The 23,889-nt window shown below is 41.3% G+C and overlaps 1 pseudogene; it reads left to right on the top strand.

Annotated features, from left to right (window-relative positions):
* The first annotated feature begins 557 nt into the window (after nt 1-557).
* LOC114008792 (histone-lysine N-methyltransferase SETMAR-like) lies at nt 558-17,632 on the top strand (annotated as a pseudogene).
* Nucleotides 17,633-23,889: the final 6,257 nt, after the last annotated feature.

Here is a 23,889-nt window from a genome sequence, read left to right as displayed (position 1 = left end):
AGTGACACCTCCTTGGGAAAAGCCTCAGGCAGGTCCTTGGAGGTATTCCAGAGAAGGCATCGCTGTCATAGGAGAGGACACCTCCATGCACGTGACTGCCCCTGAAGACCTTCTAGAGAGACAAGATACAGAGGCAGAAGACAGTGATATTGATGATTCTGACCCTCTGTAGGCCTGTGTGATTGCGTCTTTGTTTTATTTGTTTTTGTTTTTTAGATTTTGTCATAGGGTGTGTGTACTCATCAGAGAGAGCTGGGGAGAAGAATGAGAAATCACCCCTCAGGGCAGACAGACATGCTGCAATCCTTCCTCCTCCATTCTCCTCTTGGGATTTTGGGCAGGCACGCACGCGCGCACACACACACACACACACACACACACACACACACGTCCAACGTGTTTTTCAGGCCGCAGGGTCTAAGACTCAGACTGCTGGGGCATCCAGTCACCCCAACCTCAGTACCACCTGCTGCGCCTGTGTCTATTTTCATCAGAAAAGTTTACAAAGTAAGGATAAATGACTTAAAATACAAAAAGCCTTACAGAATGAGGACATAATGAAAGAAAATACTTCTGCACAGCTGTACGACATGTTAAGTCTGAGGCTAAGTGTCATTCATAAATTCGGTGTAGCCTCAGAGGAGAGTGTTTACCAAGTGCACCGACATCTCCAGAATTGCCCTCAGCACTCGCTCGCTCACTCGACCAGGGCAACTTGGAGGCAGGTGAGCTTCATCCATGGTAAGTGCCTATGCTAGCCTAGGAGCAGCAGGCTACCCCGCACGGTCCAGATGTGCAGGTGGCAGTGCCATCTAGGTCTGTGTGAGGACACTCCACGGTGCCCCCGCAATGGTGGGACTGCTTAATACTGCACTTGTCAGAACATGCCCGTGTTGTTAAGCCACGCATGACTGTACTCCTAGTACTGCCCCCTTACCTGTGCTCAGGAATCCAGACCTCCCTCCTTTCCCTAGCATATTCCAGGGAATGAGCTCAGACAGACCCACAGCCGACTCACAGGTCCTTATGTCCACAGCTCCTTTGTGTCCCGTTCATAAATACCAGTTTTCCTTCACCCTATCCTAACAGAACCTTCCTTGAAATGTACCACAGATTGAACAGAGTTTTAGATCTCCTCCGTCTATTCTGTAAGCATTTGTTTATCACTGTTGAGTCAAGTCCTTACTGGGTGTGGATGTATGAGACAAGGTCCTTCCCTTCAAATCAAGTAGGGAAAAATTAGCACATAAAAAGACACTTGCATGCTTCCATAAATGGGGGTCAAGAGTGAACAGCAGCAGCACAGTACGACCAGATCTGGCTCACATCCTGAGGCGTCCCTGTGCGCTCCAAGTGTGCATGTAGGTACTCGTGATCCGGGCTGGGTGAGGCTGGGGGCGGCCTGTGGTGCAAAGGCCTCTGGGGGTGTCCCTCTCTGCCTCTCTGTTCTCTCTCATTCTCATCTATCCTTCTTTTTCTGTTTCTCTCTCTCTCAAAAAAGAGAAGCGGATGGACAAACTTTAAAAAAAAAAAAAAAGATAATGACAACACAAAGTGGTGGATATGAATACATTTCAGTGTATTACGACAGGACGGAGAAGTACCAGATGTGGCTTCCCAGAGGAAGTTGTCTCCAAGGCATTTCAATCTCCTGTCCCCCACTGCGAGGTAATGCAGAAAATCGCTGACACCCATTTGCTCATTGGCACCTCTGGGATTATAATACCTGCTGCGCAAGTTTGTTTTGAGGGTCAATATATGCTCATTAAAGTGCCACGGGAGGGTCACCTATAGTTCTTCTCTGGCCTCTTGCCCAACATTATTCACACAGAAGCAATTACTTTAGAAAGTGTAGGATCATTTCATACAGCTTCAAGCATTCGAAGAGGAGAACTTAGCTCAGGGACTAAAGTTCAATATCTTGAAAAACTTAAGTGCTTCTTATTTCTGTTCCAAGCCTCATGCATTGTTTTGAAGAAATGAACCGTATTTTGTTGACAGCAATTCTATCCCATTCATCTACACGAACCCGGTCAGGTGCATTGATTTGCATTCTGATAGCCATGAAACAATGGCTCTGCTCAAAAGCAATCCTCTGTATTTGGGGCTATTTATGCCTCAAGTGAACAGTTAATAGAGTCGTAGTTAATGACCGTCCCTGAGAGAGAGCACTAACGAAACGACCAGGTTGACTGCAAGGAGTCTTGGAAGAAGCATAATTCACATGGGATTCTCCTCAATTAATGCTTCTCTTTAACATTATTTTTGGTCTGTTGTATATAAATGACTAAACCGGCTAATACTGAGAGCTACCAAGGAATTGGCTAGGATTTCTGCACTTGACTTTAATCAAATGCAACACATACTATGGCTTCCTCCTATGAAGAGCCAGGTACCTTCCCTTTCAAATAAGAGAAGAAAATCTCCTAGGGGGAAAAATTGAGTATTGTGGTGGCTTAAAGAAATGACCACAAATTCTTCAATACTGCTTCCATCAAGAGGTGAAATCTGGCCCATCTCCCTTGAATATGGGCAGGCCTACACGTACTTTAATCAGTGGGGTGGACCAGAGTGATGTTCTCTGATCCCTGCGGCTTCACCTGGCTCATGGAGAACTCTGACTCTCTTCATGCTCCTTTTGGGGACGCTCCCATTCTGAATCCACCGCTGCACTTTGAGAAGCCCAGGCCACATGGAGAGGCATGTGTTCCTATCACCAGCTCCAGCTGAGCCTGGCCTTTGTGCCATCCCAGCACACATTCCAAACACGAGCAAAGAGGCATCCAAATCATCCCAGCCTTCATTCAGTTGAGCCCCTGCTCAGCCATTCACGTCTCCCCAGCTGAGCCCCCGGCTTTGCACAACAGAGATAAACCACCCCCATTGTACTCTGCCTTAATCCCTGACCCGTGGCTGTTATTTTACACCACTGCATTGTGGGTGCTTTGTCTTGTCTTCAGTAAATAACTAAAAGTGGCAATCCATAAATGCCATAAACGGTAAAAATAAAAACAGCTAACATTTAGGTAATCAAAAGAGATTCACTCATTTTTTTCACACTGGAAGATATACAGAGGTTATACCATCAGGAAGATTTCTAGATTAAAAAGGGTGGACTTGAGACCCAGGAAACGCAGAAAGTACCCCTATTTTAACCCCAGATAATCTGGAATGCACAAGATCATAACTGTATTTGCTAATTTATTAGTCAAGTTAGGAAGACATGATAATTACCAATGTTTGACTGTCTTGTCCTGGCCAGAGTCTCATTCTGTGAATGTCAGAGAAATGAACTGGAATGCAAAAGTGCAATTGAAGGAATGCCCTTACCTCGTTAACTGCACAGAGCATCAGTTTTGGCTTTACGAAATTACTTCACAGGAATAAGACCATGGGCTTTGCTCTGTGTTGTACAGAAGATGCAAACCTAAGCTTTAAAATTTAGATCTTAATGCCTATTAGAGGACGAAGACCACAAAAATGTAAAAATAAACTTTGTAACGATCAACATTTTAGTCTTTTTTAATGTACAGAATATCTTTTAAGACTTTTTAAAACCTCAATTTATCTTTTCTTTTAAATATTTTTCATTGCTAATTAATTTTCAAAAAAGCAGGAGTTATCTCTTTTCACACTAAAGGTTGCTATTTTCCAAAGCTTTGACTTTTGTGTAATACCCCGTAAAGAACACTGTATATTTTTGCTGAATTTTAAAATGCTACCATTCTGCGAGGTAAAGAACTAAGTGCTAAGTGAAATGTGAAACCAAAGCCTTCCCTGGAAACATTTTCCTCTGAGAAAAAATAAAAATGTGCCAAATATATCGCTATGAAGAAAGAAAGACATTTGTCCTGACGTCTACACTAAGAATAACCTCCCTGGGGAGAATTTCAAAAGGATTGGAGCATTTTAAATGTCCTGAACTAAATTAGTTAATTAAAAACATGGGTGAGCAAGGCCCACTGAGGCTAAAGTGAGAACAGGAGTCGGCAAACATTGATCACAGTGCCCTGTTCAAGGATTCTGCGATACCTGATTACCAGTGGCAATTCTCATGGAGGTTCGTTATCTGATGGAGCAGAGTTGTTATCGATCCAACAGCTGACCTCACTGCAGGCTTAGAGTGCGACAGTAATAATCTCTCCATATAGCATGCCTGCAGTCCTCGACAGTTTGAGTAATGATTAGATGAAACAGATGACTAAATAGCTCATTCCTAAAAACTCTTTCTCTATTGATGCTTCAGACTTTCCACGTGCTTTTTATCTTTTTACCTTTCCTTCTCTCTTGCCTTCCTCTTTTCCACTCTCAGAAATGATTTATAAGGTTTTTTTTTTTAAGTATTAGTAAAGTTCAAATGGAGGAGGGAGGAAGAACTTGTTCTCTACCCTGTTAGGTTGTGTCTAGAACTCTGCAAATTTAACCAACAAAAGACAGATTGAGCTGGCCCTATAGCCTAATGGTTAAGGGAGCAAATCCCTCATGGATGACTATAGTCCAAACCCTGTCCTGCCGGTGTAAAAGCACGCTGCAGCACACGCACGAGTGTACCCAAAGTCCTGACAGAATAGAGAAATGAAGAGGAGATTGTGCTATGACCATACCCTAGGGAAGGAGAATGAGTCCTTTCTCTTTCATCTCTCCCTCTTTGTCTCTGGTAAATGCATACACCCTCTGGCAATCAAAAAATACAGATTAACATGAAAAAAAGAATGCAAATTATTGGTATTTTATGTGTAGAGGAACTCACAGAATGGAAGTAAAACTTGGGACCAGCAGATGGCATAATGGTTACATCACTGACTCCCCACTTGGTGACCCAGTTCAAGTCCTGAACCCATCGACTTAAAAATCATGCCGGGCGCATATGCGTGCGTGCCCAAAATCCTGAGAGGAGAATGAAAGAGAGGGATTGTAGTGTGGCCATCACTCCTGAAAGGTGATTTCTCGCTTTCTGTCTCTCTCTCTCTGTCTTCCCAGAAAACACACATGTCCTATAGCAAAAAAAAAAAAAAAAAATCTCTCTCAGAAAAATAAAAAAGAAGTAAAACTCAAAGTGGTTAGACTTGGGGGCTTATGTACCATTTAAACAAAGGATAGAGGAACTGGGCTTCAAAGAATGAGAAACTATAAGAAAGTGACTAGAAAATACATGGGGAGACTAATGGAAGTCAAGGTTATCTCACTGAGTTTCTTCATGCACCTGTCTCAGTGCCAACTCTCCACTTCTGGAAATAACAATTGTCCTTCTCTTCCTGGTTTGGAGAGAGGGATGCCTTTACAAAGAGAAATGTATGCCTTGCTTTTAGGTAAGTTAGGAAGGGAAGCAGAGAACTCTCTCGCCACTTTTTTGATTCTCTATTGCTTCAACTCAAAATAATCCTTATGCCAAACTGGCATATTTTCAGGTGACAGATTTTGGACCCCTTTAAAATCCTTGCTTTCATTTCATCACATCTTAATGACAGTGACTAAAAATGTCTCCTACATCTACTATATGAAACGGCAATTTAACACAAGGAAGGGAAAACTTGACCGCATATGAAGTTTAAGAGACTATAATTTTCATAAGGAATGGAATGTAGAAATGAAATTAGTGCCTTTAGAACTTCTTCTACTAAAAATTCATGAAATGTCTGAGAGCAGTGGACTTGAGTATATGGGCATAATGCTGAAACATCTGGAGGGGAAGTGGAAAATGTAAGCAATTGTTCAAGACATTTTACACAAAATTCAGCCATCCAGATGTTTGCTTGGCCCAGACCAAACACTCAGAATTCCTTCCACGTCTTTCTGTGAATATGAACGGCTGGCATCTACTCCCATTTTAATAACGAGTCACAGTCTTTTAGAGCGCCATGCTAAACAGAATGTCTCTCCTACCCATCTCTCTTTCTTCCAGTGTATGTGTATATGTTTTTAAAATAAAAATGAAAGACAAAATAGCAAATAGCCTGTGTCTTCTGATTTTAGAGTACAGTAACTGCTGAACAATGGCTGGGTGGTTTGCATTTTCCATGCAGCACCCAGCACACCAGGTGCAGTCAATAAACATGAAGCCATCAGATAAATCGGAATTCCAAACTGTGGTCTGCGTTCAAGAATACATTATAGTCAGCTGCTTTAGCATGGTGAATTTCAGAAAAAGACTCAATTGATTGGCTTCTCTCAAACATTAATGTGCATACAAATCTCCTGGGGATGTTTTTGAAATGCAGATCCTGATTCAGTAGGTCTGAACTGGGGACCAAGATGCTGCATTTAACAAACTCCCTCCTTATAGTGATAATGTGGTCCATAGCTAGGTAACCAACAACTGAATTATCAGCAGAGAAGAGACTAACTCTGCCCCTTCACTTATTCTAAAGCACACCTATTGTAAATAATATTCCAAATATATTTAAGTATCAAAAACTTTTTCAATAAAATACTGACATTTTGTTCATTTCTGTTTGTTTTTTTAATTGTCAGAGAGTAAATGTGTGCTCACCAGAAAGACAGAAAGGGAGAACGCACCCCCAATAAGGTGAGATTACACTGCAGTCCTTTTTCTTCCAGTCCTCCTTCCCAAGACGATTTGAGTTTACATACAAATGTGTCCGGTGTGTTTTTCAAGCAGCTAGGGCCAGGATTCAAACTACTGTCACCCATATCAGATCCAACACTCTTAACCACTGGGCTACAAGTACAACGCCAGTCCTGAAACAATATTTTTAAATTATTATTTATTATTATTTCGATTTCTTTTATGCATTCAATCACATTACTTAGCTTGCAGAGTAAAAATTCCAACATGTGTACATTTCACACCAGTTCATTTGACAATACTATAAGGTTATCTCTCAACAGACAATAACCCATTTCTTTGTCCCATAACGCTATTTTTTTAATCTAAAAAGTTAAATAAACTTAAATCACCAAAACATGAAAAAAAAATCTATAACCTAAATGTAATGAGATATTTGCCTGGTGGGGGGAGGGGGATATGGTTTACAAAACACTAAAAAGGTAAAAATTAATAGTAGAAAGGATTACAGCATAGCCATCCACTCTGCGGGTGGATTCCCACTTTCTGTCTTTCTGACTCTTTGTCTCTCCAATAAGCATGTGGTGCTTCCTATGGTAAAAAAAAAAAAAAAGGAAAAGCCTTATGATTCAGAATTATATAAAGTGATTTCTTAAATTGTTTCCTTCATCGTACTATCTAAATCATCAAGTAGCGCTTGATACATGGGGACAAAAAAAAAAAAAGATGTTACTCATTTAATTGACATTGAACTTGATCACTTTGGAGAAACACTGTGTGCTGGGCATTCTGTGGGCTGAAGTAATAACCTGGCATGGATTCTAGTGTCCTAGATCTTCTACTTTAATGGGAAGGAAATATGCAAACACAAATAGGGTTCTAGCATCCTAGACCTTCTACCCTAATAGGAAGGAAATATGCAAACACAAAGAGGGTTCTAACATCCTAGACCTTCTACTCTAATAGGAAGGAAATATGCATACACAAGTAGCTAGAATATGAATTCAAAGGATGGTAATTGTCATGAGAATGAGCAAATAGTGGATTTCAGAAATTTTAAAGACGCATGAATAGAACCGAAGTTGGACAACACCCATCCCTAAAGTTTCCTGAAATGAAATACCTGAAGTATTACATTTTCTGAAAAGATGCCCAGATATAATAATTTAATAACTATGAGAATTTTCATTTGTACCTCTTCTTCCAGTTCAGGCTCAGAAGGATCCTCATCTGAAGAAAATATCAAGACAACATAATAAACAGCATCAACGATTTCACACATCAGTACCTACAATACTCAAACAGTACTTTTTCAAATATGTCTGTAGCCAGTGGTGTGCTGATTAACTGTTGAACCATCACCTGGGGCCAGGACCGGAGAGAGGCTAGAGGCATTCTGATTTATAGCATTTACTAATTTCCATGGGTAAATATTCTCACCAAGACTGATTTCAGGCCACTAGCAGAAGGTCACTGAACTCTGAGTTGGCCAATAAGTTCACAAACTGGCCCCCCACACGTATCTGACACTTACATGTAGTGGCTCCTATGGGTTAAGTGTGTCTCCCCAAAATTCGTACATTGGATTTTGATTGTATTGTGAAGATATTAAGAGGAGATTTAATCTAATTAGAATGTTGAAAGACAGGGCCTTTCAGAAATGATTAGGTGTCAGGGGAGGACTGTGATTTGATCCTGGTGGGTTTATAAGGAGCGGGTTTATAAGGTGGAGACAAGCCCTGCTCTCCATGCCTTCCTGTCCTTCGTGATGTCATGATACCTTATGACCCTCAGGACTCTGCCAACAAGAAGCTGCTTGCTAGATGCAACCATTGACCTTGAACCTCCAAATCATGACCTGGATAAACCTCTGTTTTTAGAAATCATCTAGACCCGGGTACTTCTGCTAAGAGGAGCAGAACAGAACAAAGGGCAAAGAAGAATCATGACTTGGAAAAAACTACCTGGGTTTTAAATCTGAGTTCCAAGATCAAACAACTATAAATATAACTCAATTACTCAATTACTCAACCTCTCTCTGCTTCAGTTTCTTCTTTTGTGAATGGAGAATACCCATACAATATGATTGTTATAATGAATATAGAGAAATATTCCTTATATGTTATAAGGAAATTAATATATAAACTCAAAATGAATAATTATGTATCACTCAATGCTGACTATCGTTGTTAATCACAACAATTCTACTGAAAAGTAATCTTTGGGTAGCTTCTTAACCACATTCCATTCACAGCATCTTTCCCTAAAGTAATAGTTGTTACATCTTTTTGAGAAACAATCCTATCAGTCCTCTCCTTCTGGGCACTGTTAAGACTCTGAGTCTTAAAACAAGACAATCTGTATCATCATGAAAATACTAGTTGTCTGGACCACTAGATGGCATTTTGAAGGATTTATCAAACATACGCATTCAGTTCTGAGGCTAAGAAAACTACTCTCCACATAGCACTTACAGATTATACCATTCACTTGGGATTTGGTTTAACTCTGCCTTATCTTCGTTTCTAATTACATGGTATTATACAAGAATATTGACGCTACACTGTGACCTTGAATTGCAACTCTTGCATACTGTCTTAACCCCCACTGCCATTCACCTCACTTACGAATTAGATCATAAGCTATTGTACTTTAGGCAAAGGGAGGTTCTATCTATCATGGGCCTTTCATTGGCTGTTCTAGGACATGGCAACTTGATAGGAATTTGTGAAATTATGATGAACTAATACTTTTTCCCATAATAAATTCCATTTACTTATTCTATAGAAGCAAAATAGGCATTCTGAAGCCAAGATGCTGAAGAGTACTAACCCCTCCCTTTTTTTGGAGGATCATAACACATATTAGTATAATAAAGGATCTGCAACATTTTACAGTTTAGAAATCTGTTTAAAATTATTTAACTTAAAATTTCTAGTCAAGGAATTCTTATGGAGTAACTATGAATGTAATTATCCAAACCTGGATTTTTTTTAGAGTAAAATGAGGCATTTTTAATAATTATACCAGGAAACAGGCATAAGTGGTGACTCGGGAGATGAACCCGGACTAGTCATCCTGCCTATGAACAGCTTTAGAAAATAAGAACTCCACAACCACTGCTGTATAAACCACAGCTTAGGAAACACTGGCTGGCCCAAAATTCTCATCTTACTTACAAAGACCAGAAAGACAAAGAGAAGTTAAATTACTTCCCATTGACAAATCTCTTGGAATTCTGTGAGAGCTAGAACTGTGAACAAAACCCAGTTTGTTGGAATTCCATTCCCAAATTGGCTTCAGATTTATTCAAGTCTTGAATTCTAAAAACAGGTAGGCTAGCAGATGGCATAGCGGTTATGTCGCTGGACTCCAAGACGGCCCACTGTGGTTCAAATCCCAGACCCAGTGGCTTGAAATTCACACCAGGCACGTGTGCTATGTGCCCGAGATCCCAGGAGAGAGTGGAGAAAAAGGGACTGTGGCATGGTCATCCCCTCTGGGGGGTGACTTCTCACTCTCTCTCTCACTATCTCTGTTTCTCTCCTTTTCCAGCAAGCACACACTTCACACACTTCCTAAGGCAAAAACCTCTGAAAAACAAATAAATAAATAAATAAAACAGGTCATTGTTTGGTTTTATTTTCACAAAGAAGATAAGAAACTCTAGACTTACATGCTTCTTTTGTATAATTTTGTCATGCAAGAAGTGTTGATTTTGCATACAATCAAATGAAAATGAGATGTCAGCTGAGGACCCATCCCTTGTCTCTTAGAGACATAGTGATGAAGAAATAATCTTCAGCCCTCGGGACCAGCAGTTGGCATAATGGCTATGTCGTTGCTAGACTCCCATATAGTCGACCACTAGGAGTCCAAAGCTACAAGAATTGGTGGCTGATGGGTAGATGAGAATAAAGTGGAATAATCAGGCACAACCTGGAGTTCTCTAGCATGGGCAGCTGGAGAGTCTGTGGCCCCATTTTACACAGAGTGAGCCCCAGAAGGAAGCAGACTTAGAAGTGGATATGAAGCGATTGTTTTGGGTAATGTTGAACATGAAGGGCCCAGGAAACAATCTCTGGGAGCTCCTTCCTAGACAGCTGGATGTGGGTATTTGGCACTCAGGAGAGAGCGATAAGGACACAAGCTTTACTCACTTTCAGGCTTCCCATCCTCCCTCTAAATAGGTGTGTGCCCTAAGCAAATTACTAAAACTCTTCATGCCTTGGTCTCTTCATCGGTACAGTAGGGATTACTATCCTACTTCTACGTTACGAGGATTTCTCAGGATACCCGAGATAATATATAAACTCTCTGTGCAATCTAATAAAATAAATGATTCAAAAAATATCTATTCAGCACCTCCTATGTGCCAGACACTACTTTGATCATGTTATATATATTTACTCATTTAATTCTCCCAAAAACCCTATGTTGTATGTACTATTGTCTCCATTTTACAGATTAGGGAGGAAATGCAGAAAAGGTAAGTAGCCTGCAAAGTTTATCATGTAGGAAGTGACAAATTTGAACCCAAATAGTCTACTTCCAGAGGTTGACTACTTAACCACTGAGCTGAAATTTCTCTTCATGATGTTAGCTAAAATGTTTACTATTATGATTTGGAAATCACTGGAGCATGATGTAAGAGTATGTGAGAATGTGCTAAATAGTAATGCCAGTAATAATTAAATCTCGTTAAGTACTTACTCTTTGAAAGGCAACATGCCAAATGCATTATATGCACATCTCATTTTCTCAACCACCTATGGGGTGGGTACTATTATTTCCCCCATTCTGAAGATGAGGAAACTGAGACATGGGAATGTTCAGTATTCTTCCCAGTGTTATAAAGATATAAGGTAGTAGAGTCAAAGTTAAACCAAGACAACCTGACCCCTCCACTCATAAGAAGTTCTGGAATGAGTAAGAGGGATGTGTGGAGAGGAGAGGAAGGCACAGACTGTCAAGAGGAACACATTCAGCTATGATCTTTCTAAGATATCCTTTTAAATAAAAGCTATCACCCCTTCATTACCTCTGCCAAAGAGGACTTGAGAACACTCCTTCTACCCCTGACAACACGTTCTCAATTCCCCGTTAAAACACCTGGATGTACTGTCATCACCATTTATCCGCCTGTCCTGCCAGGACTTAAACTGTACCACGGCAGGAACACCTCATTCATCACTAAATCCCTTCTGGCATCTCATACCTTCATCAGCTACTCTTTAAATGTTTGCTGAGTTCAACTGACAAGGAAGGATTAGTAAAATGGGAATCAGGGAAGAGCCAGACAAGGAAAAGGAGAAGGAGCAAGGAAGAAGAAACACCAAGGAGCAGCGAGGGAAGGCGTTCTGTTACGTCTTCCTAGCCTGACCAGGGGAAAACTAGCCACAGAGAAGGGTGGGAAGTGCAATTCCTATCAAGATCACTCTGCCCCTAGGTAGTCAAAAAATCAGGAAGACCTTCACAGAGGACGTGACAGTGAAGTCTTCAAGGAAGAGAGTGTTTCCACCAGCCATAAAGGTGAGGAGGTACAGAAAGAACATTCCAGGGCACATTTGAAAAGCTGCTGCCTATTTCCAGGATAATGGAAGAATAAGCCTAAAGACCTCATCAGGGCCTATGATAAAGCACTTAGTGTGCAGGGCAGTTTAGGCGTCAGCCTGGGCGGTAGGGAGTGTCCAACTCAAAAATCCAGTGGAACCTGGGGGCCTAAGATTGATGAAACAGATTTAGGTGCGCTCCGTGTCAAATTGAAATACACTTGCCTTGTCTGTAGGAAAACCCTCTACTTCACTTTAGCCTTCTGTTGCCATACTAGACATTTCAGCCAGATTTTTCAGTTCCTCAGAAGAAACTAGAAATTCATAAGCATGTGTAAAACAATCCTAGCTTTACTCATTGAAAACCTCCTAACAAAAGAGAATCACTGAATTTTTTTAAGCAATAAGTAACAAGATCATGTCTTCATTTTAAAAAGATTACTTGGGCAGGTGCAGTGGAGGTTAAGGCACTGGATTCCCACATGGCTAACCGTGGTTCAAGTCCTAGACCTGGTGGCTTGGAAACCCTCCACTCATAAGAAGTTCTGGAATGAGTAAGAGGGATGTGTGGAGAGGAGAGGAAGGCACAGACTGTCAAGAGGAACACATTCAGCTATGATCTTTCTAAGATATCCTTTTAAATAAAAGCTATCACCCCTTCATTACCTCTGCCAAAGAGGACTTGAGAACACTCCTTCTACCCCTGACAACACGTTCTCAATTCCCCGTTAAAACACCTGGATGTACTGTCATCACCATTTATCCGCCTGTCCTGCCAGGACTTAAACTGTACCACGGCAGGAACACCTCATTCATCACTAAATCCCTTCTGGCATCTCATACCTTCATCAGCTACTCTTTAAATGTTTGCTGAGTTCAACTGACAAGGAAGGATTAGTAAAATGGGAATCAGGGAAGAGCCAGACAAGGAAAAGGAGAAGGAGCAAGGAAGAAGAAACACCAAGGAGCAGCGAGGGAAGGCGTTCTGTTACGTCTTCCTAGCCTGACCAGGGGAAAACTAGCCACAGAGAAGGGTGGGAAGTGCAATTCCTATCAAGATCACTCTGCCCCTAGGTAGTCAAAAAATCAGGAAGACCTTCACAGAGGACGTGACAGTGAAGTCTTCAAGGAAGAGAGTGTTTCCACCAGCCATAAAGGTGAGGAGGTACAGAAAGAACATTCCAGGGCACATTTGAAAAGCTGCTGCCTATTTCCAGGATAATGGAAGAATAAGCCTAAAGACCTCATCAGGGCCTATGATAAAGCACTTAGTGTGCAGGGCAGTTTAGGCGTCAGCCTGGGCGGTAGGGAGTGTCCAACTCAAAAATCCAGTGGAACCTGGGGGCCTAAGATTGATGAAACAGATTTAGGTGCGCTCCGTGTCAAATTGAAATACACTTGCCTTGTCTGTAGGAAAACCCTCTACTTCACTTTAGCCTTCTGTTGCCATACTAGACATTTCAGCCAGATTTTTCAGTTCCTCAGAAGAAACTAGAAATTCATAAGCATGTGTAAAACAATCCTAGCTTTACTCATTGAAAACCTCCTAACAAAAGAGAATCACTGAATTTTTTTAAGCAATAAGTAACAAGATCATGTCTTCATTTTAAAAAGATTACTTGGGCAGGTGCAGTGGAGGTTAAGGCACTGGATTCCCACATGGCTAACCGTGGTTCAAGTCCTAGACCTGGTGGCTTGGAAATCACAACAAATAAATAGATAAATTAATAAATCCTAAACGATGAGACTTCAGGGTTGGCACAATGTTACAAGATTCTGCCAAGGTTATCTGTTTCTCTCTCTCTCCCTGTCTGTCTCTCAATGAAAATAAACTTAAATAAATAAATAAATAAATAACCTAGCCTGCGACTGGTAGTAACCGGTACTACCCTTCTATGATTATAGTGATGAGCCTCAACAAGTCAGAAAAATAAAGTCTGTAATTAAGAAATATTTTAGCAGTGGAAGGATTAGACTTGTATATTTAATGGGAAGTAATGGATAGTAAATAATAGAAAAAGAAAAGTTGAGTGTTTTTTCTGTCTAAAATTACATGGTACTGAACAGATAAGCTGAGTTCAGTCTTCGACATGCTTACTGTGCAATGTCTATGAAAGATCCAAAGGGTGATAAATAACACTACTAAAAATAAAATTATAGAAGCCATGTAGCAACTTGAAACAGAGATCATGCGTTGATATCAAGTAGGGAAGTGACCATGAATACGTTTGCCATGATGAAAAAATTTCCAGTGAAATACACATTCTATATGCACACAAAAGCTGAGTATAATTTTGAAAAATGAAAACAATTTTTTAAATGAAAGGATTTTAGGTAACCTAGAAAAATTACTGTGACCTAGAAAAGTTGTTTTACAGTGAAAAATACTAAAAGGACTGGTCAATAGTTTCTGTGGGAGTTAAGAAAATGCTGCCATAAACTAGGGAAGGTTTGCTCGAGGGCGTGAGTCTTGAACAAGGCCCTGAAGGAATAAGAAACAATTAGCACCTAAGGATAAATGTTTCCCTTGCTTCTACATGAAAAACTGCACCTACTCCCAGAAACAGAAAACAATTCCATGCTAAACACTACAAAAAGTTCATGGAACTATGGAATTTAAATATGAGTTTATTTTTATGCAAAAAAATTGAAATCCACATTTTTTTTCCTGTGCATCTTTTGTGAATTTTTTGAAAACCTCTCACATATTGTGGCAAAGAGTGAACAAGGCTATTTTCAACTTTGAAACTAATCTGATTTGCATTTTAAAATCCACTCTGAATTTTTGGCCAATGTCCTGTGTCTTTTAAGAAGTGGCTTAATAAGATGAAATTATCTGGAATCCAAAAATCTAGCAGATTCAGTTCAGGCATCAATTAGCTGATGTTCTTTTTTATTATTATTTTTTATTTTCTGAGAGAGAGAGAATTTTTGCCATAGGGCGTGTGCACTTGTTATAGAGATGGAAAGCAAGAAATCACACCCTGGGGTGATGGCCACACCACAATCCCTTCTGCTCCATTTTCCTCTCAGGATTTTGAACACTCATGCACTTGGTGTGAGTTTCAAGCCACCAGGTCTGAGACTCGAACCATGGTTGGCCATGTGAGGATCAAGCAATGCAACTACTATGCCATCTGCTGGCCCCCAGCTGATGTCTTATTAAGTCATTCTCTCTTAGCCTCCTTTTTAAAAAAAAACACAAGGTACTTGAATTTGTTGATTCATTAGATTTCTATGCAGTATTTTTTTTCCGCAAAGAGTATAGTATTCAGAATCCTCCCATAACTCTCAAGGTTTCTAAAATTGTTGACATACCCTATTTCAAGTTTTCATTTTACTATTGATTAAAGGAGTGCATTTTTAAGATTATCCATGCCTTTCCAGCAAATGGGTTCATCACTCAGAAGTAACCAACCTCAAAGAACAGTGAAATGATCTGTTAAAGGCTCAGCTAAGGTGCTCAGAAGGAATACACTACGGATTTGTGACACGGACTTCCAGGCTTCAATATATGTGCTAAACCAGTATTTGACGTATGATACAGCATGATCATACGTCAATGTGTGTCTCCTCAAGAAAAGTTCATACACTGAAATCCTAACCTCCACGGTGATGATGGTAGGAGGCAGTGCCTTTGAAAGTTGATTACAACATGAGGATGAATCTTCATAAATGAGATCGATGTCTTCATGAAAGAGACCTGAGACTCCTTATCCCGTCTACCACGTGAGGACACAGAAAGAAGTCTCTGTCTACAAGGACACAAGTCCTCACCAGACTTCCAACTTGTCAGCACCTTGATCTTGAACTTCCCAGGCTCTAAAACTGTGAGAATAAATGTCTATTGTTCACAAGCCACCCAGTCAATCGGTATAATGGCCCAAACACACTAAGATGGGCACTCTGCCTCTCAATCGTTGAATATGAGAGTCCAGTAACAAAGAGGAAGAAACAGAAGTGTCTCTTCCCATTATTACATGCAATATCCCACCTGTGGTTTTGTGCTTCCCATCCCACAACTCTAGGTTATGCCAGGTTACAGATCTTGATTCTCAGAGGAGAAACACTTTTGCTAGAGACATAGTGGTGAAACTAGATGTATCTACAACTTGGCTAATTTGAACACTTGATGACAAGAAAGCAGCAGCTGTACCAGTTATGAGAATCATTTGATTACCACGAGAAGCTAGGATTGCATCTACTCAATAGGAGCAGGGAGGAACATGTATCAGCACAGGAAATTCACTAAGGCACTCATAGAACCCAAGTCAACAGTATAGGTTGGTGCAAAAGTAATAGCATTTATGCATTGTTCATATTTGCTGTCTAATATTGGAATACATTCTTAAATAAATGTGGCTAAGTTATACATCATTTTAATCCCCATTTCTCACATTATGGGGGGGGGGTCTTTTTTTTTTTTTTTTTTTTTAGGTTTTTGCCATAAGGCACATATGCTTACCAGAGACAGACAGAAAGGGAAAGCAAGAATGGCCACATCACAATCCCTTCTCCTCTCCTCTTGGTATTTTGGGCATGCATGTACACAGGACCGGTGTGATTTTCAGGTCACCAGGTCCAGGACTTGAACCATGGTTGACCATGTGGGAGTCCAGTGCCTTAACCACCATACCACCTGTTGGTCCCTCAAGTGATTTTCTTATTCTAGTTCACGATGGGTCATAAAGCAGTGGAGACAACTTGCAATATCGCAAATGCATTTTGTCCAGGAACCGCTAACGATTGTACAATGCAGTGCAATTCAAGAAGTCTTGCAAAGGAGATGAGAGCCTTGAAGATGAGAAGCATGGTGGTAGGCCATCAGAAGTAGACAACGACCAATGGAGAACAATCATCAAAGCTAATCCCCTTACAATGACACAGGAAGTTGCTGAAGAACTCAATGTAGACCATTCTATGATCATTCAGCATTTGAAACAAATTGGAAAGGTGAAAAATCTCGATAAGTGGGTACCACTTGAGTGGGTCAAAAATCAAAAATTTGTTGTTTTGAAGTGTCATCTCTTACTCTACACAATAACAAACCATTTTTCAATCAGATTGCGATGTACAACAAAAAGTATATTTTATACAGCCAGCGACGACCAGCTCAGTGGTGGGACAGAGAAGAAGCTCTAAGGCACTTCCCAAGGCCAAACTTGACCCAAACAAAGGTCATGGTCACTGTTCAGTGGTCTGCTGCCAGTCTGATACACTACAGCTTTCTGAATCCACTGAAACCATTACCTCTGAGACGTGTGCTCGGCAAATCGATGAGATGCACCGGAAAATGCAATGCCTGCAGCCAGCTCTGGTCAACAGAAAGGGCCCGATTCTTCACAGCACCACCCAACTGCACAACCCACAGCCAAGGTTTCAAACATTGAACGAATGGGGCTACAAAGTTTCACCTCATCCACCAAATTTACCAACTGACTACCACTTCTTCAAGCATCTCAACAACTTTCTACAGGGAAAACATTTCCACAACCAGCAGGATACAGAAGATGTTTTCCAAGAGTTCATCAAATCCCGAAGTACAGATGTTTAAACTACAAATTTATTTCTTATTGGCAATAATAGTTCATTATAATGGTTCCTATTTTGATTAATAAAGATGTGTTTGAGCCTAGTTATAATCATTTAAAATTCATGGTCCAAAACCAAAATTGTTTTTGTACCATCCTGGTACATTCTCTGGAATGCTCTGAAGTTAGATATGACACGCAACTGAATTCTAACCAATGGACTGTAAGGATAAATTACGCATGCCGTTTCCAAACTTGACACATAAAGCATTTTTAACATGCTCAGCCTTGCTCCTTTCCCCTACAGATTGTTTAAAAAGGAAAAAAAGAAAAAGAAAAATGAGGGCTACCAGGGGCACTTACAGATGACCTAGCTTCTATTAGCCTGGCCCGTTTGATGGCAGAGTGAAGAGCTGTCTGCTATCCTGTTCGCACAATCATTACTATTATGTGAACAAGAAATAGGCTCCAGGTATGTTTCAGCCACTATATATCTGAGGTCTGTTTGTGACAGCAATCAGTATAATCAGTAACTACGATTAGCAAAGATCAGGGTCCTTAAAAAGGTATAGTGCTATGCCTGGAAGTCACATTTTCCACTCTTCTCTGTTCTTTATTTTTTCACCTGCTTACTTAACACAATATTTTATTTGTAAAGTTATATAAAGTAAAATAGCACATGTTTTCACAATTCAGTTCATAGACATTTTTTTTTTTTTTTTGCAGTCTTGCTATACCACAATTCTCCTGCCTTGGTCTCTCAAGTAACTGGGACTAGAGGCGCCCACCAGGTGCATACCACCACCCTCAGGTTTTAGGGTGTGCCAGGAATCGAACCTAGGCCTTCCATTTGGCCTCAGCCTGCCAAGCAGCAGTGCCAACAAGCATGCTACTGCAGCTGGGCCATACAAGCCATCTTTATAAGCCATTTCCACTGCCCCGCCTTCCAACCTCCCTTCTCACACCTTTGGGAAAACACCTGAATGATCTGAACTGGCAGATGCTCCGTTAGCACAGACACCTTTGCACTGGTTTCACTAACAAAGACTACAATCCTTGGAATGCAAGAGAAACTAAACCAGATGAAACCACTGAAACTAAGAGAGCCCTTCATTTCTACGTGACATGGTACCCACAAATAAGAACGATTATTCTTTAAAAGGTAGAAAACTTCCCCTGGGAGGAACATTTCAATTTTTTTACATAGTAGATGGTGCCCTCTAATCTTAAAAACTCAGGACACTCTGGTACATACCCGTTCTCCCATTGGCAATCACGGCTCAATCTGCTCAGTCTTTTATACAAACAACTCAAACACCTCCACTCAATTTATTCTCTTTCTCCCTCCTGATACCCATACAATCACCCTCTAGAGGTAGGTTTCTGATGTAGTAGAAATAGTAAATCTCCTGCCTTTCTCTCCCAGCACTGCATTCAGTAAAGAAAGAACAGATGCTGGGTCAGTCATGTGCTGAGAATGGGCGACAACAGCAGACCAGGAAAACTGCTGAGCAGGGCCATGATTCAAACCAAAGACCAGGGGGGCGGGAGTCGGGATGCTGGATGAAGTCGACATCTGGGTTCGTGCTGGAGGGAAGGAAACAGTTCCTAGATCTTTCAGATCTCAGCCTCACTAATGGGAGGCCTTGCATAGAGGAAGGACTCCATTACCTGTGTGTGCTTATTCGACATATATTATGAGTGAACCCACGAGGTAACTAGGTACCTGTTCTTTTTTAGACAGCATCCTGGCTCAGCTCCCCAGCTGGCACTACAGGTGCACACCACACACCCAGCTCCGTCTCAGACAGGGTCACGCTATCTGCCCCAGGCCAGCCTTGAGTTCGCCATTCTCCTCCCTTAGTCCCCAAGTCACTAGGATTTCTTTCCTTTTAAATTTTTTTAAAAAGATTTTTGCTATAGGGAGCATGTACTTGCTGAAGAAACAGAGAGAGACATAAATCCACAATCCCTTCTCCTCCATTCACCTCTAGGAATTTTGGGCACGCATGCACACACTGCCAGGTCTGGGACTCAAAAGGCAATCTACTACATGGGAGCCCAGTGACATAACCATTATTCCGACTGCTGGTCCAAGATTTCTATGGCTGGGCCAGATACCTGTTCTTGGGGAGCTTATGGTCGGGTCTGGAAACTCCCTACTACACTTTCCACAAGTCAAAGAGGCCAAGAGATTCCCATGTGTTTTTCTGAGAAAATTAATTATAGGGGAACTGATTTTTATTACCTTAAATATCAATCATCAAACTTATCAAAGTATTCTCACATGGTTTAAGATAAAAATCACAAGATTCTGGTTTCTGAAGTAAAAATCAGAACACCACTTTTGACAAATAGAAATTCCAACTATCTACATAGATTCTTTCCATCTTGAGATCTTTAAGTACATTATCTGATTTGCTTCCATGAATTAGATACTGAATCCCCTTTTTCAGCTGAAAAGACAGAGCTTCAGAAAGATTAAATAAGATGACATATTTCATTATTTGCCTATATATTTATTGGGCATCCATATTGACACTTACTGGACATCCACTGTGTATCTGAGGGACCTATTTGACCTTACATCTGGTAAAAAGGGAGAGACGTAAGGTTCAAGTCCCTACAGTGACTCTGCCCTGGGCTACCCACGCCCCCTTGCACCTGGCCTGTGCTCTTACCTCGCTATGCTTTGTTTTTCCTGTTTTTCTTCCCACCAGCCATCGCACTCCCGAACACCTTACTTCTTCCTCCCTATTTATGATCAGCTTATGTCCAGGTAATGTCTCACTTCCTTCAAAAGACCTAGGGTTATTTCCAGTTAGAAGTCCTTCCCACTCTTTTTTTTTTTTTTCTCAATTTGCTAGAGGGCATGTGCATTCACTAAAGAAAAGTGGAGAGAGAGATAACGAGGGAGAAAGTGAGAACCACCCTCCATGGGAGATGGTCATGCCATAGTTCCTTCTCCATTTCTCCACCCTTTCTGGATTTGGGGCACACACGCACGCTTGTCCTATGCATATCTCAAGCTGCCAGGTCCAGGACTCGAACTCCGTGGTCCAATCCAGCTACTCCCACCACCAAGCCATGGGCTGGCCCCACTCTTCTTAATGCCTACAGTATGAATACCCCTAACTTGGACCTTTAATTTTAATGCCTATGGTTTCTTAAATCTCTTCATAAGTGTTTTACCTTGCCAACTAGACCCTAACATTTGAGGGCCAGAATTCTTTGTAACCACTCTGTTTGTTTATATCGCCCAATACAGGTGGGTTTGACCTTCGGTAGCAAAGAGGGGCAGAGTGCCACCAAGGCAGCTGGCTGGAAGCCTTGATCACTGGTTTCTCAGAAAGCCAGCAGGTGAATAAACTTCCCTTATTCCCCCTAAAACTGGCGGCTAGAATAGACAACTCCATATCTATAAATGGTTGGATTTTTTGACACTGGTTGAAAGTCTCAAAAACCCTTAAGCTAAGATTTTTTTAAAAATGAATCCTTTGGACCCGAGAGGCGAGGGTTCAGCTTGAAGTAAGACTGGGTTAGTTTCCAGACTGGAGACATCTTTCTGTGAATTAAGATATCAAGTATAATCAGGTATAAGCTAAACCAAGGCATTGGCTGGGCACGTCAATCTTCAGAGACGGACGGTACTCGGCAGTGGAATATTCTGCCAACACAGAGAAGGGGATGGTGGCTGGTTCTCGCAAAGACAATGGCTCAGGCATGTGAGGCTGGTCCACATGACCTGGTAACAGGGAGAAGGGAGGAGGGTCCTTGAGCATATTAAAAGCAATCTTGTGTGATAGCGTCTTGGTGTTATATTATTTTTGATATCCTTATCAGATCACAATGTATACTGATATACTAATGTATAAAATGAATCTAGAATTTGCTTTTAAAATCTTTTCATTAAAAAAAAGATTACAAAATGTTGATATTCATTAAAGCGAGGTCATGGGTACATGGGCAAAATCTCTCTATTTTGTATGTCTGAGAATGATTATTACAAAATATTTTTCAGAAGAGCTGCACACTGGGTCATGAAGTTATGTACAGCTGAGGTACCAAGCTGTGAGCCTCTAACTGTAGCAGCTGCTGCAGCACCAATAAATAGAAAATTCATGAACTTTTATTGCTCATCTTCACCGAGGCATTGCTGCGTGAAGTGGGGAGGTTTGCCCACACTGAGAAAAGAGGAGTCCTTGTGTAGTGAAAAATGTGATGGCAATCTGGGTCCCTCCCATACCCCGACCCCATCTCCCTGTCCCTCTTAGTATGGCTGACAGGCCATCAGAGCCTTGGGGCCCTTGGTCACACACTGACAGCTTCCAGTACCTTCCTGACCACAACATTGGTTTTGCTGAACACTTTGTGTTCATCAATTCTGCTATTCTGATATATCCCATTCCTTTTCAAAACAAAGGCATGACCACCTATAATAAGGTACATTTTCCATTCATATTATTAAACCCAACAACATTTTCCCCAATACCATGAATAGCTTCCTCTGTGCCATAAGAACTACCATTTACCAGCTATTGCTGGTTCTTCTAAAACTGTTTTCCACTTTAAAAAAAAATAATGAACCCACATCTGCATTGACCCAAATGCTTTCTCCAGCTAGTATTTCCCAACTCCCAGAGAAGACCTAGCCCAGCACTAGGTAGAGGGCTGACTCCTGGTAAGCAGTTTTTAGTTTTACTTATTGAGGTATGAACTAAATCCTGGGATCTGAAAGTGGAAACCTAATTCATCCTTTAATCCAATCAACAATGATTAAGCACTTACTATTTGCCATGTCCTGGATCTATGAAAATAGATAAATCACGTTAATCTTGAAAAAGGTAAAAATTGGGCTACCTGGTGGTGTGGTAGTTAAGGTGACTGGATCCCGCATGGCTGACTGCATGGTTCGAATCCTAGACCTGGTGATTTGAAAAACACACCAAGCAGGTGTGCATGCATGCCCAAAATCCAAGAGGAGAATGGAGGAGAAAGGATTATTACGTGGCCATCCCCCCTAAGGGGTGATTGATCGATCGATCTATCTATCTATCTATCTATCTATCTCTGTCTCTCTCTTTCTCTTCCTGGCGAGCACACACACCCTATAGCAAACTAAGACAAGAAAATGGTAAAAATCTAGTCAGGCTGACAAGTGCATGGACAACTGAAACAGACTGTTTAAAAAAGTTCATCAGAGGGGACGGCAGACAGTGTGGTGGCTAAGATGCTGGATTCCATATGGCCATCTCCACAGTCTGAATTCTAGACCGAGTGGCCTGAAACACATGCTGGGTGCATTGCATGGGTGTCCAAAATCCTGAGAGGAGAATGGAGGAGAAGGGATCGTGGCATGATCGTCTCCCCTGGGAGGTGATTTTGAACTACTTTCCTTCTCTCTCTGGCAAGCACATGAGCCCTAGGACAATTAAAAATACAATAGCCAGAAAGATATGATACTATTTAGACTTGCTACATCAGTAATATACTCACTTTGACTTCCTGGAGTTAGAGGGTGGGGATATGTGGAAGGAATTTCTGAAGATGAGAAAACACTTGATTTTAGCCCTGTGAGGTAGAGAAGTAGTTTGCTAGGCATACAAAAAGAACTGGAGACGCAAATTAGAAAAACTGTACGAAGCCAGAATTAATCAAGGGAAGTCACAAGTGATAAGGGTGAAAGAGAATATGAAGGTTCTTAATGTTATAAACTGAGATTTAGTCCACAGAAAATGGAAATTCACCGAGAGCTCTAAGCCAGGCTGTCAAACAACGCTATTTGCATTTTAGAAAAACGACCCTGGAGTAGAACAGAGGATGACTTTTGAGAGCTTGGTGGAGGCGATGAAAGCAGAGCGATGGAGGCGGAGGCGGCAAGGACAGGATGGCTGTGGCTTCCAAAGAGGAGAGGCAGACCTGACAAAGGAGGTGCAGCAAAGGCGGGCCAGGCCGACCCTCTGTGAACACATCCTGATTCACATGTCCATTTTCCCTCCCAAAGAGTCTATTTCATCTAAGAATGTATCTTGAGAGTTTCTTAGGAAGAAATCTAGGAGCAGATGACAAGTAACTGAACAACCTACAACAGAATATGGGCCCTTCGGTACCCTCTTGCCCATTTCCTGAGATGTTCTCCTTGTCCCTCCCTCCCCACCTGCCCTCGGCAGTGCCGGGTTCCATGTGTGCGGTGACCTTCTACCAGTCATTCCTTGGCTCTTTCTACCGTCACTGTTCTTCTGCTCTTGGTTTTACACTGCAATGACTTGTAGTTCTAAAT

Source organism: Tupaia chinensis, unplaced genomic scaffold (assembly GCF_000334495.1).
Source record: "Tupaia chinensis unplaced genomic scaffold, TupChi_1.0 Scaffold000389_1, whole genome shotgun sequence".
Lineage (NCBI taxonomy): Eukaryota > Metazoa > Chordata > Mammalia > Scandentia > Tupaiidae > Tupaia > Tupaia belangeri.
This window is presented reverse-complemented; position numbering and strand designations above follow the sequence as displayed.